A 15,061-nucleotide genomic window follows, 5' to 3' on the forward strand; every position below is an offset into this window, starting at 1 on the left:
AATTGAGCCTAAACATGCCAATATCAAATACTAAACAGATTAATCATCAGATAAATGAAGTTCAGATTCCTCAGCCCCTTCATTACTAGCAGCTCCCAACTCCTCCTCAAGGCTCTCCAGCATCAGACTTACCCTGTCCTTGCATCTCATCCAAGCCTTTTCATTTTCATAGGCTAGCTTGTGTGCCGCCTTATGGGATTGTACCATGAGCTCCGACATGTTTGAAAATTCTGTGAGAATTTCTTTGATAGATTCGGTTGCCTTGGAGGACTCAGGCCGACTTTCATATTCACTATCCGAAGCCACAGATTTCTTCCCTTTGGTTCCTTTAACAGCTCTTCCTCCTTTAATCATAGATACCTTGTTTTCTACAGCCTCATTTAGGAGATCAATTTTAAAATATTCAAAAATACTTGTTAAAAACATCCCATAGGGCAGATTCGCCTTTTTGGTGCTTTTAACTGATTCCCACATGTGTCTGATCATAAGGTAACCAAATGATATAGGAGTAGATGTAACAAGATCAAAAATGATGAGAGAGTCAGAGAATGTTACTCTATTATGGGAGCCGCCTTGAGGGGTCAGGATGTGGGTGATGATCCTGTGAAGCAGAGAGTTGGTAGGACTGAGGGCTTTGTGGGTAGGAGTTGTGCCATTCAAGCCGGATAGGTTTTCACAGATATGTTGGAGGACAATCTTATAGGTGACTCCGACCTGGGAGTCCTATTTCTCGGCAATATATGCTCTCGGCCCCTCCTCTTTGTAGCCTAGAGCCGTCCCAATAGTTCCAGTGTCAAGAGTTATGTGAATCCTCTTCACATAAGAGTGGATGGTGCCATCAATCAATCGCATGTTGGCATAGAACTCACGTACCAAATCGGGGTAAACCGATTTCTGGATGTGAAGCAGTGGTGTTCATTGGAGAAGTTCAAAAAGAGAAGAAATATTTATCCCTTTGTTGGTGAGTGAGTCGAGATTGACGAGATAGGTGGCACAGAGATAGCGTTTTTCCATAACCTCCTTATGGAATTCATATGAAGCACATGAGTTGAACCTGGCAGGATCATAGTGAGAGTGTGGTTTGCTGAATTTGTTCTTGAAATCCAAGGACTCCAGGTTTGCTGGTTCCTTGGTGTTGTGCAACGCGAACCCTTTTGTTTTCTGAGCACTCCTTCCGGGTGTGGCTTTCTTCGGTGGAGATGGTGGTGGTGATGGAATGGGTGAGGTGTGTGATTCTTCCTCTTCTGCCACAGGAACCTTTTTCTTCTTTTTCCTTGAAGAGGTTTTCGTGGCTATGACTTTCCTTCTCATGGTGTCTGTTTGTTTCGAGGGTGGTGAAGGAGAAGATGAGGATGTAGAATGGATATGGATGTGAGTGTGAGTTTGTGGTGTGGATGGTTTTTAAGAGAATAAAACCCTTTCACTTTTTCTAGGGGCGGTTTTCTTTTTCATGGTAATGAAAATGGAGAAGTGGAAGATGGGGGGTTGAATAGAAACCGAATTGAGTGAGGGAGGAGGGAGGTTAGGGAAGCATTAAATGTGGAGTAGAGAGAGAATTGGAGGGAGTTTAATGACCATTAAGGAGCGGTTAATACCCAAGGAAGTTTCTCTTTTATTTGAAATAAACTGAAAAGTGGTTTTCTAGAATCAAGGGATTAGATGAAGAAAAAGATTTGATTTGATGAGACAACAAAAGGAGATTGTGATTTACACAAAGAGAAACTAACAAAACGGTCAGAGTGGGGTCAAGGAAATTTGGTGGGACCCATAAGAATTAATTTCGGCGCAGTCTCCCCCTTGATCACAGCCCTTCCAACACATTCTGATTTTTATCTCCTCCTTTCCTACGAGATAAAACTGAGCAGAATCAAAATTTCACAAGTTATCAATAGAACTTAAATCAATCATTCCCAAACTTTTTCTCAAGGTGCAGAATCTGTCTTCACAGAGGGGTTTTGTAAAAATGTCAGCAAGTTGGTCTTCAGATTTTACAAATTGAATATCAATAGTACCCTTTTGCACATGTTCTCTAATGAAATGATATTTAATTTCAATGTGCTTGGTTCTTGAGTGCAGAACCAGATTTTTTGAAATATTTATAGCACTCATATTATCACAAAACAAGGGTATACTATTGATCTTTAATTTGTAATCTTCCAACTGCATTTTTAACCAAATTAATTGTGAACAACATGCAGATGTAGCAATGTATTCAGCTTCAGCTGTGGATAGAGCCACTGTGGCTTGTTTTTTGCTTGACCACATGTTGAGTGATCTTTCAAGGAAGCAACATATGCCGGAGGTGCTCCTTCTATCCACCCTATCTCCCGCATAATCTGTATCACAAAACCCTAATGCACAAAAGTCATCAGATTTAGGATACCACAAGCCATAATCACAAGTTCCCTTAATGTATCTAATGATACGCTTAACGGCTGAAAGATGAGATTCTTTTGGATGAGATTGAAATCTTGAGCATACACCCACACTTTGAACAATATCCGGTCTAGAGGAAGTAAGGTACATGAGTGATCCTTTCATTCCTCTATACCTTGTTTCATCCACATCTTTGCCATCATCATCCTTTTCAAGTTTTATGTTAGGATGCATTGGAGTTCCCATTGGTTTGGAACTTTCTAGGCCAAACTTTTTGATAAGTTCTTTTGCATACTTTTCTTGCTGAACAAAGGTACCACTAGGAGTTTGTTTAATTTGAAGGCCAAGAAAGAAAGTTAACTCTCCCATTAAACTTATCTCAAACTCACTAGTCATGAGTTTTTCAAACTCTTCACACAAGGACACATTGGCCGATCCAAACACAATGTCATCAACATAAACTTGAACTAGGAGGATATCATCATTAGATGCTTTAATAAATAAAGTAGTGTCGGTGGTACCCCTTTAAAATTGATTTTCCAACAAGAAGGCACTAAGCCTTTCATACCAAGCCCTTGGAGCTTGTCTAAGACCATAAAGAGCCTTAGATAGTTTGAAAACATGATTTGAAAATTCTTTATCTTCAAAACTGGGGGATTGTGCCACATACACTTCTCTATCAATAAAGCCATTAAGGAAAGTACATTTAACATCTATTTGAAACATTTTGAAACCCTTATAGGCAGCATAGGCAAGAAGCAACCTAATTGCTTCCATTCTAGCTACCGGAGCAAAAGACTCATCAAAATCTATACCCTCTTCTTGATCGTAACCTTGGGCCACTAATCTAGCCTTGTTACGAACAACTTGTCCATCCTCACCAAGTTTATTTTTAAAGACCCACTTAGTACCCGTCACCTTCTTACTATCCGGATGAGGTACTAGTGTCCAAACCTCATTCTTGTCGAATTGAGCAAGCTCTTCTTGCATTGCTTTGACCCATGATGGATCTGCAAGAGCTTGTTTTATATTGTTGGGCTCCATTTGTGACAAGAAGGCAAAATTTCTTGGTTCAGATTGTCTTTTGGTTGAGGATCTTGTTGATACACCTTGAGAGGGATCACCAATGATAAAGTCATGAGGATAACCCCTCATGGACTTCCATTCTCTAGGCTTCCGGATTGGTGTTGAGCTTTGATGAGCTTCTGTGGATCTCACTATTTCAATTTCTCTTGCTGGCTCAAGAGACAAAATGGAAATGTCTCCTCCAATCTGACGAGACAAAGCTGGACTGGCAGATTCTTCATTTTGAGTAGACTTGGGATTTTCTTTACTTGTTCCAGCTTCTTCACAATCTAAATCATTATCTATCACAGTACTGGGAATTAAATTAGAATCACAAAAAGTAACATGTATAGATTCCTCTATGGTCCTATGTTCTTTGAGATAAACCCTATAGGCCTTGCTAGTGGTGGAGTATCCAACAAACATCCCTTCATAGGATTTTGGATCAAATTTGCCAAGGTTTTCTTTATTGTTAAGTACAAAGCATTTGCATCCAAAAACATGAAAATACTTAAGATTTGGAGGGGTTCATTTCCATAATTCATAAGGAGTTTTCTTCAACCCTTTTCTAATAATTGTCCTATTCAAAATGTAACAAGCTGTATTTACAGCTTCAGCCTATAGAAATTTAGGAATCTCATTCTCACTAAGCATTGCCCTAGTCATCTCTTGAAGGCTTCTATTCCTTCTCTCAACCACCCCTTTTTGTTGAAGGGTTCTAGGACATGAAAAGTTATGAGCAATTCCAAAGTCATCACAGAGTTTTTCAAAGTCTTGGTTTTCAAATTCTCTTCCGTGATCACTTCTCAAATGGGCAATTTTTAAATCTTTTTCATTTTGACTTTTCTTGCAAAGAGTTGAAAAAGCATGAAAAGCATCATTTTTATGAGCAAGAAAAAGTACCCAATCAAATCTAGTGTAATCATCTACCACCACAAGACTATAGTGTTTACCTCCTAAACTTTGGGTTCTTGTTGGACCAAAAAAAATCAATGTGTAACATCTCTAATGGCCTTTTGGTTGAGATTCCATCTTTTGGTTTAAAAGAGTATTTTACATGTTTGCCCAATTGGCAAGCATCACAAGTAAGATCCTTATCAAATTTGATATTTGGAATTTCTCTAACAAGATTTTTCTTAACTAGCTTAGAAATTTGGTACATGCTAGCATGACCCAACCTTCTATGTCATAGCCATTTTTCAGATTCAATAGAAGTAAAACATGTTACATTTTGTTCTTTCAAGTCCTCAAGAGTCAATCCATACACATTATTGCACCTTTTAGCCTCAAACAAAATATCCCCAGATTTTTCACAAACAACAAAACATACAAACTTTCTAAAAATAACTTCAAAGCCTAGATCACACAATTGGCTTACACTAAGTAAATTATGTTTCAAACCATTTACAAGAAGAACATCATTTATACAAGATGAAAAGCTTTTACCAACTTTCCCAACAGCCACTATCTTTCCTTTAGCATCATCACCAAAAGTGACAAATCCTCCATCATATTCATCAAGCTTTATGAAGAAGGTTGTCTTTCCGGTCATATGCCTAGAACATCCGCTGTCCATATACCACATATTCTCCTTCCGTTTGGATGCTAGGCACACCTACAAAACAAGCTTAAGTGACCTTAGGTATCCAAATTTTCTTGGATCCTTTCACGTTAAACCATCTCTTATGTCCTAAGCCATTATAATCAAAAACAACTTTGTAAACTTTATCACCAATCATCCTCTCACCAAAAAAGCATTGAATGGGAAAGTGTCCATTTCGGTTACATAGCCTACAAAATCTTGGAGTTGCTGTTTTGTTCAAGCTTGTCGGGGTTTTGAAACCTTGTATCATTGGAAGATAAAGTAATGTTTTCAAAATAAGGTTTCTCAACAGATTTATAGAACCCCAAGCCAGCTTTATCATAAAGAGGTTTTTGACTAGCCAAGATTTGATTTAGATTTTTAGAACTTTGAGTGAACTTGGCTAAGTCATCTTTAAGTCTTTTGACCTTTTTAAGCAACTCTTCATTTTCTTTAAAACAGTTTACATATGCAACAACTGAATGGTCACTTTCACAGCTTCTAAGTTGGGCTTTTAACTGCTTATTTTCTTCAACAAGATCACAAGCAGTTTCGGTCTCCCTTACTTTTTCTTTGAGAAAACTATTTTATGCTTTAAGGATGGTGATTTGTTGTTCAAGATCTTGGTTATCCAACAAGAAGCATCTTATTTTTTCAGAAAGATGATCTATCATAAGATGAAGAGATTCAGTGTCAGGGTTAGGAATGATTACTTGTTCAATGTGGTCAGCCATAAGACATGGTTGAGACTTTGTTTCAGATTCTTCATCGTCTTCTGAGTCATTTTTCAGATCCTCCCATGATGCCATCAGTCCCTTTTTCTTTCCTTTCTTCGGCTTTTCTTCCTTCTTCAACTTAGGGTAGTCAGATTTGAAATGCCCCGTTTCCTTACAGTTGTAGCATGTCACCTTGTTGAGATCTTTCTTCTGTTTTCTTGAGCTGCCTTCTTTGCCTCTCTCCTTGAGCTTCACCATTTTTCTGAATTTTTTGGCAAACAACACAAATTCATTTTCAGAATCACTGGATTCATCATCCAGGGGGTTAGTCACAGATGTAAAAGCAATTCCTTTCCTTTTTGAATCTTTTTTCAAATAAGTGTTTTCAAAAGCAAGTAAATTTTCCCTCAAATCATCATATGTCATGGAGTCAAGACCACTACTCTCAGAAATAATTAATGCTTTTGTTTCCCACTCTTTTGTGAGACATCTCAATATTATTCTCACTAGCACAGATTCAGGATACTTGATTTTCATAGCATCCAAGCCGACAATGATGGTGTTGAAGCGCTCAAATAATTCATCAATGGATTCTCCTTCCTTCATTGCAAACATTTCATACTCTCTGTTTAACATATCTATTCTGGTCTTTTTTACCATGGTGGTTCCTTCATGAGTAACTAGGAGTTTGTCCCAGATTTTCTTTGCCGTTGTGCATCGTGATACACGTCGATACTCCTCGAAGCTGATAGCACAGTTGAGTAAATTGATGGCCCTGGCGTTGAGTTCAACCTTCTTTCTGTCATCTTCGGTCCAGCTTGCTTCTGGTTTAAGAGAGACAACTCCTTCGGCACTTGTGATGGTTGGATATTGAGGACCCTAAAGGATAATCTTCCAAAGTCTGTAATCCACTGCTTGCACAAAGATCTTCATTCTCTCCTTCCAATAGGTGTAATTTTTCCCATTGAAAAGAGGAGGTCTGTTGCTTGACTGTCCTTCGGTCAGGTTGTAGGACACCAGATTTGAGCCACTGTTTTCTGCCATCTGGATATTTTCACCAAGCTGCAAAGCTTGATCTCTTTGAGACCAAGCTCTGATACCAATTGATGGTTTTTAGTGGCTAAGAGAAGGGGAGGTTGAATCTTAGCCCTTTTTTTGCTTAATAACACTTGCTGGTCTTTGAAACAACTTCTGGAGACTTTTTTAACTTTTTGTCTCGTACTCAGCCACGAGACTTTTTCTTTTGTCTCGTACCCAACCACGAGACTTTTCTTTTTGTCTCGTCAACCGGCACATGATATTTTTCAGTTTTATCTCTTGGGCAGCAGAAACAGAAATGGAGTAGAAGAAGGAGAAGATTACACCAAGATATATCCTGGTTCAGCTGCTAAGTACAGTGTAGCCTACATCCAGTCTCTATCACAACAATGATGGAATTTCACTATAATCATCCTTGATTACAAACACCAATTCTCCCTAGGAACTACCCTTCCTATCCGGGACAAGTCCAGAATCTAAACCCTAATCCTGAACTTGACTTGGTCACTGCCAAGCTTTCAACTGCTAACTGCTAACCCAACTTGCAAAGGGATTCCCACAGAATCATGAAACACAACACAGATGCACAAAGGACCTCTAAGGACATCTATGGCTTTTTCTTTTAATTTTGTATACTCTGCCTTTTTCCGCTCTATGGCTTTCTCTTACAAACCTCACTGTTTGTCTTTTTCCATGAGACTCAAGACAGACAAAATTAAATAGAAAAATTACAAAATCGAAAACATTGAAGGAGAAGAACTTCTGTTAGCTTAGGTAGCTATGAAAACCCTGTGCTTTGCACTTTCACTCCTTGCTTCAAGCCCTGGCTGTTCACCCTTATATATAGGGGAAGCCTCCACGGTTGAAACCAAACAAACCAAGCTAATCTTCTTCTTCTTCAACCAGAACCGGTTCGGCCAGAGAGAGAGAAGAGATAACTCATGCAAAACCCAACATGCAATTACCTCTAGTTCTTCCTTGGTCACCAATCTTCATCAATCCGAGCCCTCCATCATTGCCTTGCTCTCCAAGATGAACTCCTGGCCCTTGATGCTTCATGATGATGATAGCTTCATCTGCTCCAATCTCTGCTTCCTCCATCACGTAGCCACTGTAGCTACCTCCTGTGGTGGTTGAGCAGAATCAGAGACAAGCCATCCCTCCAAGGATCTTCTTCTCTGACCGAGATCTTTATCATCCATACTTGATATGGAGAAGCCAAGATCTCTTCACAAATTCTTACCACAAGTGAATGAGAATCTTAGCCACAGCATACTTTTAGTGTTCTTTTTCTTGTCATCATTGTGATGGTCTTGTGGCGTGCATCTTCTTCTCTTCGGTGGCTAGCTCTAGCTTCCATGGTTTGCTATGTAATGACCGAATAGAGAAGAAAGAAATGAGAGAGAGGAAAGAGAAATTATGAACAATTAATGAAACAAAGAAAGAGAATAAAAGTGAATTAATTTCTCACTCCCTTTGCTGAGTAGCATGTAGCTTGATGCAATCAATCATGTCAATCACACTTTCTCTCTCATGGTTCTCAATGTAACTTAAATTCAAATTAATTGAATTTTGATTTATTTTAGTTCTTTTTATTTTAGAATTTTGATTCTTCTATTGTGCAGTTTGTAGATAATTAATTGTGGAGAATTAAGGAAGCTCTGCTGTTTGTTCAAGTAGAAATCAAAAGGTAGCATAATCTATTTTTGGTTGAACTACAACTCCTAAATGTGAAAGTTTAGTAGTAGAAGTAGGTGTAGCTATAACAATGACAATGTTCAAATTCTTTGATTTGTAGAAGTGTTGTACCATATGTATAGTTTCACTTCCACCTCATAGTTAGAGTGTGGCTAGCCAATGTTGGAGGGCCATAGACATTTTATGTTGTAAGCTAGTCTTTACTTTAAGTATTGTTGTCAAACTCGCAAGTTAACTCGTAAACTCGTACAGTTTAGATATGGAATCGAGTTGACTCGGGTATAGACTCGATCCTATGTAAACTCGGCTAGACTCGGTCAAACTCGATCAACTTTGCGAGTCTAGGACCGAGTTAGCGAGTTTGTGTTTTTCTTCATTTTTGCTCAAAAAAAGCGTCATTTTGAAACAAAAAAAATACTTTTTCTATTAGGGTTACGATAACACTCCCAAAGAATGAAAAAAAACTCACTAACAACTCACTCATCTGCATCGTTTCTCTCAAGTCTCACTTTTTCCATGTTCTACTGCAGTCACCGTTCCCTGTCGAGCTGCCAATGTTTGCCAGTGTCTGCTACCTCTACTCTGATTTGCGCTATTGTCTTTGTGAATTTTACCTTTGTTGCCCTCTACTCTGTATTTCTTCACATCTCCACTATCTGCAACTCCATCGTGCTATCACCGTTCACGAGTTTGACTACTTCTCCTACAGTCCTATCTATCTGCTCTGGTTCGCGCCGTCGTAAAGTCCATGACTCTTTGTTGCCGTCGTTTTGTGCTACTACTTCACCCTCACCACCACTGCCTGCTGCACCCTTGTCATCGATTCGTTGTTGCTGGGACTTTGCCCCTTATTTGCTTCTGCATCATCTATTTTTTGTATGCCTTTTCCCTTTCTTTGAGCCTTTGCTTCTTGATTTAAGTTTTTTTTTTCTTTTTAAATTTTATTGCTTCTAATTTTAGCTTATTACTTATCGTTTATGTTAGATGGCCAAATAGTTTATCTATTCATGGCTGTTAGTAATTAATTATTTTGATTAGAATTAATTGTATGTCGTAAATAGATCGTTGAAGTTGTAATGAATGTTGAATTGTTAAATGTTTATTATTTTAGTTATGTAGAATTAAAGATTTATAATTTTTTTTACTTTTAGTATTGCAGCTTTGGTAAATTACAGTGTTAGTATAATTTATAATTTAATTATTTTTTGGATTTTTAATTTGTTTATTTGATATTATTCAATGTTCAATTAAAGATTTAGTATTACAGATTTAGAATTTGTAATTTTATGTATTCTATGTTGTATTTGTATAAGAATAATTGTAGAGGATTTAAATGTGTATTTTAAAGTATTTATTATAATGTGTGTTACTATTTAAATATATTATATGCTTTAAGATTGATATTATTAATTTTAAAAGGTTAAAATTGAGTAAATATACATTATTATATATATATATATATATATATATATATATATATATATATATGTATTAAACTTAGGTGAACTCGTTCAAGGTTTGTAATTTTAGGCTTTTGTTTTTTTAAGTGGAGAAATTGAGCCACAAAATCTGAATTTTTTCAAATTGAAAAAGCTTTGCAAATTTTTTTTAACTTGTATTTGAATTTTTGGATTTAATTATTGTCTTGTGGATATTTGATTATAACTGAATTTTTTAATATGATTGTGGAATGTGTTTGATTATAATATGATTATATGATATTGAATTTTGATTTAGATTTCTTGAGTTTGATTATTACTTTGAGTGTGTTTGATTATAACTAGGTTTTGTAATTTAAATTGAAATGTATTTGATTATTATCATATGATTATATCATGAGATTTAATTTTGATTTAAACTTTTTAGTTTAATTATTACTTTAAGCGTGTTTGTTTATAACTGAATTTTATAATATGATTTTGAGGCGCGTTTGATTATCATATGATTATATCATGAGGTTAAACTTTTAATTTGGATTTTTTGAGTTTACTTATTACTTTGAAAATATTTGAATATAATTGGATTTTGTAAGAAATGATAGATGTTTCTTAAAACCTAAATGTTATCATAGCTATCCAACACTTATTGTTTGAATAAGCCATATCAGTATTTTTATCAAATATAAACCAACCAGTAAAATAATCAAAGGATATCTGCTGTCAATAGTAGCCTGGTTATGTTTTTGCTGGTTATAAAACTAAGTAGGCATCAATATATATCACTAGATGATTACAATTTTATGATAAATTTCTTTTATTTGTTAGATCTTCCTAATGACCATAAATCAAGGTTACCTAGCAATAATCAAATTAAACAAATATTAAACATACAATTCCATTATGCAAAATAACATAAGGCATATATATTGAAAAAAATTTGAACAAGCTAAGAGTTTAAGAAGCATGATTTTAGATACAACTTTTGGAATAGACACGAGCAACAACAATTGATGGTTTTTAGTGGCTAAGAGAAAGAGGTTGAATCTTAGCATCTTTTTTGTTTAATAACACTTGCTGGTCTTTGAAACAACTTTTGGAGACTTTTTTGCATTTTTGTTTCGTACTCAGCCACGAGACTTTTTCTTTTGTCTCGTACCCAGCCACGAGACTTTTCTTTTTGTCTCGTCAACTGGCACGAGATATTTTTCAGTTTTATCTCTTGGGCAGCAGAAACAGAAATGGAGTAAAAGAAGGAGAGATTATACCAAGATATATCCTGGTTCAGCTGTTAAGTGCAGTGTAGCCTACATCCAGTCTCTATCACCACAATGATGGAATTTCACTATAATCATCCTTGATTACAAATACCAATTCTCCCTAGGAACTACCCTTCCTATCCGGGACAAGTCCAGAATCTAAACCCCAATTCTGAACTTGACTTGGTCACTGCCAAGCTTTCAACTGCTAAGTGCTAACCCAACTTGCAAGGGAATTCCCACAGAATCATGAAACACAACACAGATGTACAAAGGACCTCTAAGGACATCTATGGCTTTTTCTTTTAATTTTGTATACTCTGCCTTTTTCTGCTATATGGCTTTTTCTTACAAACCTCACTGTTTGCCTTTTTCCATGAGACTCAAGACAGACAAAATTAAACAAAAAAAATTACAAAACAGAAAATATTGAAGGAGCAGAACTTCTGTTAGCTTAGGTAGCTATGAGAACCCTATGCTTTGCACTCTCACTCCTTACTTCAAGCCCTGGCTGTTCACCCTTATATATAGGGGAAGCCTCTACGGTTGAAACTAAACAAACCAAGCTAATATTCTTCTTCTTCAACCAGAACCGGTTCGGCCAGAGAGAGAGAAGAGATAACTCATGCAAAACCCAACATGTAATTACCTCTAGTTCTTCCTTGGTCACCAATCTTCATCAATCCGAGCCCCTCATCCTTGCCTTGCTCTCCAAGATAAACTCCTGGCCCTTGATGCTTCATGATGATGATAGCTTCATCTGCTCTAATCTCTGCTTCCTCCATCACGTAGCCACTGTAGCTACCTCCTGTGGTGGTTGAGCAGAATCAGAGACAAGCCATCCCTCCAAGGATCTTCTTCTCTGACCGAGATCTTCATCATCCATATTTGGTATGGAAAAGTCAAGATCTCTTCACAAAATCTTACCACAAGTGAATAAGAATTTTAGCCACAGCATACTTTTAGTTTTCTTTTTCTTGCCATCATTGTGATGGTCTTGTGGCGTGCATCTTCTTCTCTTCGATGGCTAGCTCTAGCTTCCATGGTTTGCTGTGTAATGACCGAATAGAAAAGAAAGAAATGAGAGAGAGGAAAGAGAAATTATGAACAATTAATGAAATGAAGAAAGAGAATAAAAGTGAATTAATTTCCCACTCCCTTTGCTGAGTAGCGTGTAGCTTGATGCAATCAATCATGTCAATCACACTTTCTCTCTCATGGTTCCCAATGTAACTTAAATTCAAATTAATTGAATTTGAGATCCATTACTTAGTGAAAGGTGGGATCCGTTGGAAGCAAAACAACTTGCTTTCTTTCTCAATTAGATTCGGACCAAGCATAGAATCACTTAGCAAGGATTATAATTTGGGCTTGTAGTAACACAATTCAATCTGGCCCATTTTCCTTTTGATTTCGGACCAACTTCAATGGTCTAGTAACAAGTATTTAATTTGGGCCTGTATCACAAATTCTGACCCAAATACCACAACAAATATTCAGCCATAGAATCAATTTAAATTTTTGTATCAATGCTGAATGTGTTTTCAATAGAATTGGGCTTGCACTATTTTTTCTTTTATTTTCGACCCAAACATACCTGCATAGCAAAAATTAATTAATCAACATATATGAATTAATATTTTTTATAATTAAATAAATTAATAATGTTTAGTCATCATAAATATTAGCTTAAAGTTTTCCAAACTCATCAACAATCAATGATAAGGGGTGGAAAAAATTATTAAACGGTTTCAGCAGTGGAAACCAATTCCTTCTTGATGCTGTGACAAGTTCAATATCTTCCAAACAAATCATGAATTGTAAAATCTCTTCATTGATCATACTCGGTAATGCTATAATCAAACATAAAAAAATTAAAACTCATGCTATAATCAAACATTTTCTTATAGTGATAATCAAACTTCAAAATTCCTAAATCATCAATCACAACAGTAAATGAGAAATGACCAAAATCTTTCAGATAACTCAAAGGAGTATTCAGAAATTGACAATAAAATTTTTAACCTTGGAATCCAATGCTTTGTTGGCTTCAATTCTTTCACGTTCTACAGAATGAAAATAAAAGAATAAAAGAAGAATGAAGCTGAGCGAGAGACCAAGGATTTGCTCGGTCATCAAATCGCTCTAGTCACTAGTTTATCAGTCCAATCAGTTTAACCGATGGTTCAACTAAAAAACCGTTTTAGAAATAAATTATAAACACTACAAAAAACATCGTTAAAATTGACGGCCAAATCGACGGCCAAGCTGTCGATAATATTAAAAATCGACGGCAGAAGTGGTCACTTTTAAATTTGTCGATTTTTCAAAATTCTATTAAAATCGACGGCTTACCAAGATGTCGATAATAATCTAATAAAATCAACAGTATTTCTGTCTATAATATGATTTTGAGAATTTTGCTTGCTTAATAAAATCGACAACTTTGCCTTCGATATTAATATATATAATCGACAATATTTTTGTCGATATTTAATTCAATAAAATCGACAAAGGACCGTCGATTTAATTATTTAGATATTGACAAATGCTTAATAAAATGGATAACAATGCCGTCGATAATATTATATAAAATCGACAACATTTTTGTCGATATTTGATTCATTAAAATCGATAAGATTGCCGTCGATTTAATTATTTAGATACCGACGGCTTTTTTGTCTATATTTTGTTCTTTTTTGTCTATTTTATATTTAAAAACGACAACATTGTCGTCGATTTTAATAGCTATATTTTTTTTTTCTATTTGAAAAATAGTAGACAATTAATACAAATAAATTTTTAAATATAGAAATAAAATTTATACAAAATATTAGATAAATAAACTTCTAAATATTAGATAATGAGTTTACAAACTTATTAAAATAATAAATAATCCTCTAACATAAAGACTCAAGACAAGATAAATAACTAAACTTAGACTTATATTCGTTATTTAAACTGCAATCTACTAATAATACAAAATATTCAAAGTAAAGTAAATAATCCTACTCATACTCATCTAAATAATGATGTATTATGTTTGGGAGATCCGTGAAAATTGTGTTTCTTCTTGTTACAAGGTCTGGCCTCCAGTTAGTACCAGCCACAAATTTCACCTGAATCCATATATTAGAGATTAACTAAATAATCCATATATAAAAGCTTAATAGTAATAATAAATATGAGAAAAACGAATTAGGGTGAAAAACAAATTTTATATTATACTGTAAAATACTGGTTAAGTATCTTGCCTATGAACCGTGAAGGCATGAATAAATTAGAATCTAACAAGAAGGTATTTCTACAGACAAATACTATAGTTGTTGATTCAATAGAAGTAAAAAATCACACACTATTAATCACTCAATTCATTAGAAAACCATGTGTTATTATTATTTTTTATCACAAGTACAAGAACTAGTTAGCATCAATGTTAAAAGAGATCATTACGAATCTTACTACAAATGTTTTATTGCACTACAACTACAAATGTTCATCACAACTTTAAACTAGTTGACATTATGATTGAGTGCCACAAATGTAAAACTACCAAGAAAACTTGAACTTTATCTTAATGATTTTTCAGTTTAGATCATAATGATGTGCCAGAGGAAACGGTGAGAGATACTCTAGGAAATTAAGTATATATCTTTTCTGAGTTAAAATTAGTTAAGATAATTACAATTATTGCTTTGTTATCAGTTAGTTTCATCTATTATTTGCTTGTTAGTTCTGTAACTAAACTCTAACTACTAGTTAGGCCCTAACCTACTGTATTTACTAGTTAAGCGTCCAATATTTTATTTTTCCAAACAAGGCCTTAATTTGGTTTAATAGAAAAATTTGTCTTCCAATACATGGTTTTCACCTTTCTAATTTATATACTAT

The sequence above is a fragment of the Arachis ipaensis genome, chromosome B6 (assembly GCF_059453495.1).
Source record: "Arachis ipaensis isolate K30076 ecotype BB chromosome B6, ASM5945349v1, whole genome shotgun sequence".
Taxonomy (NCBI): Eukaryota; Viridiplantae; Streptophyta; class Magnoliopsida; order Fabales; family Fabaceae; genus Arachis; species Arachis ipaensis.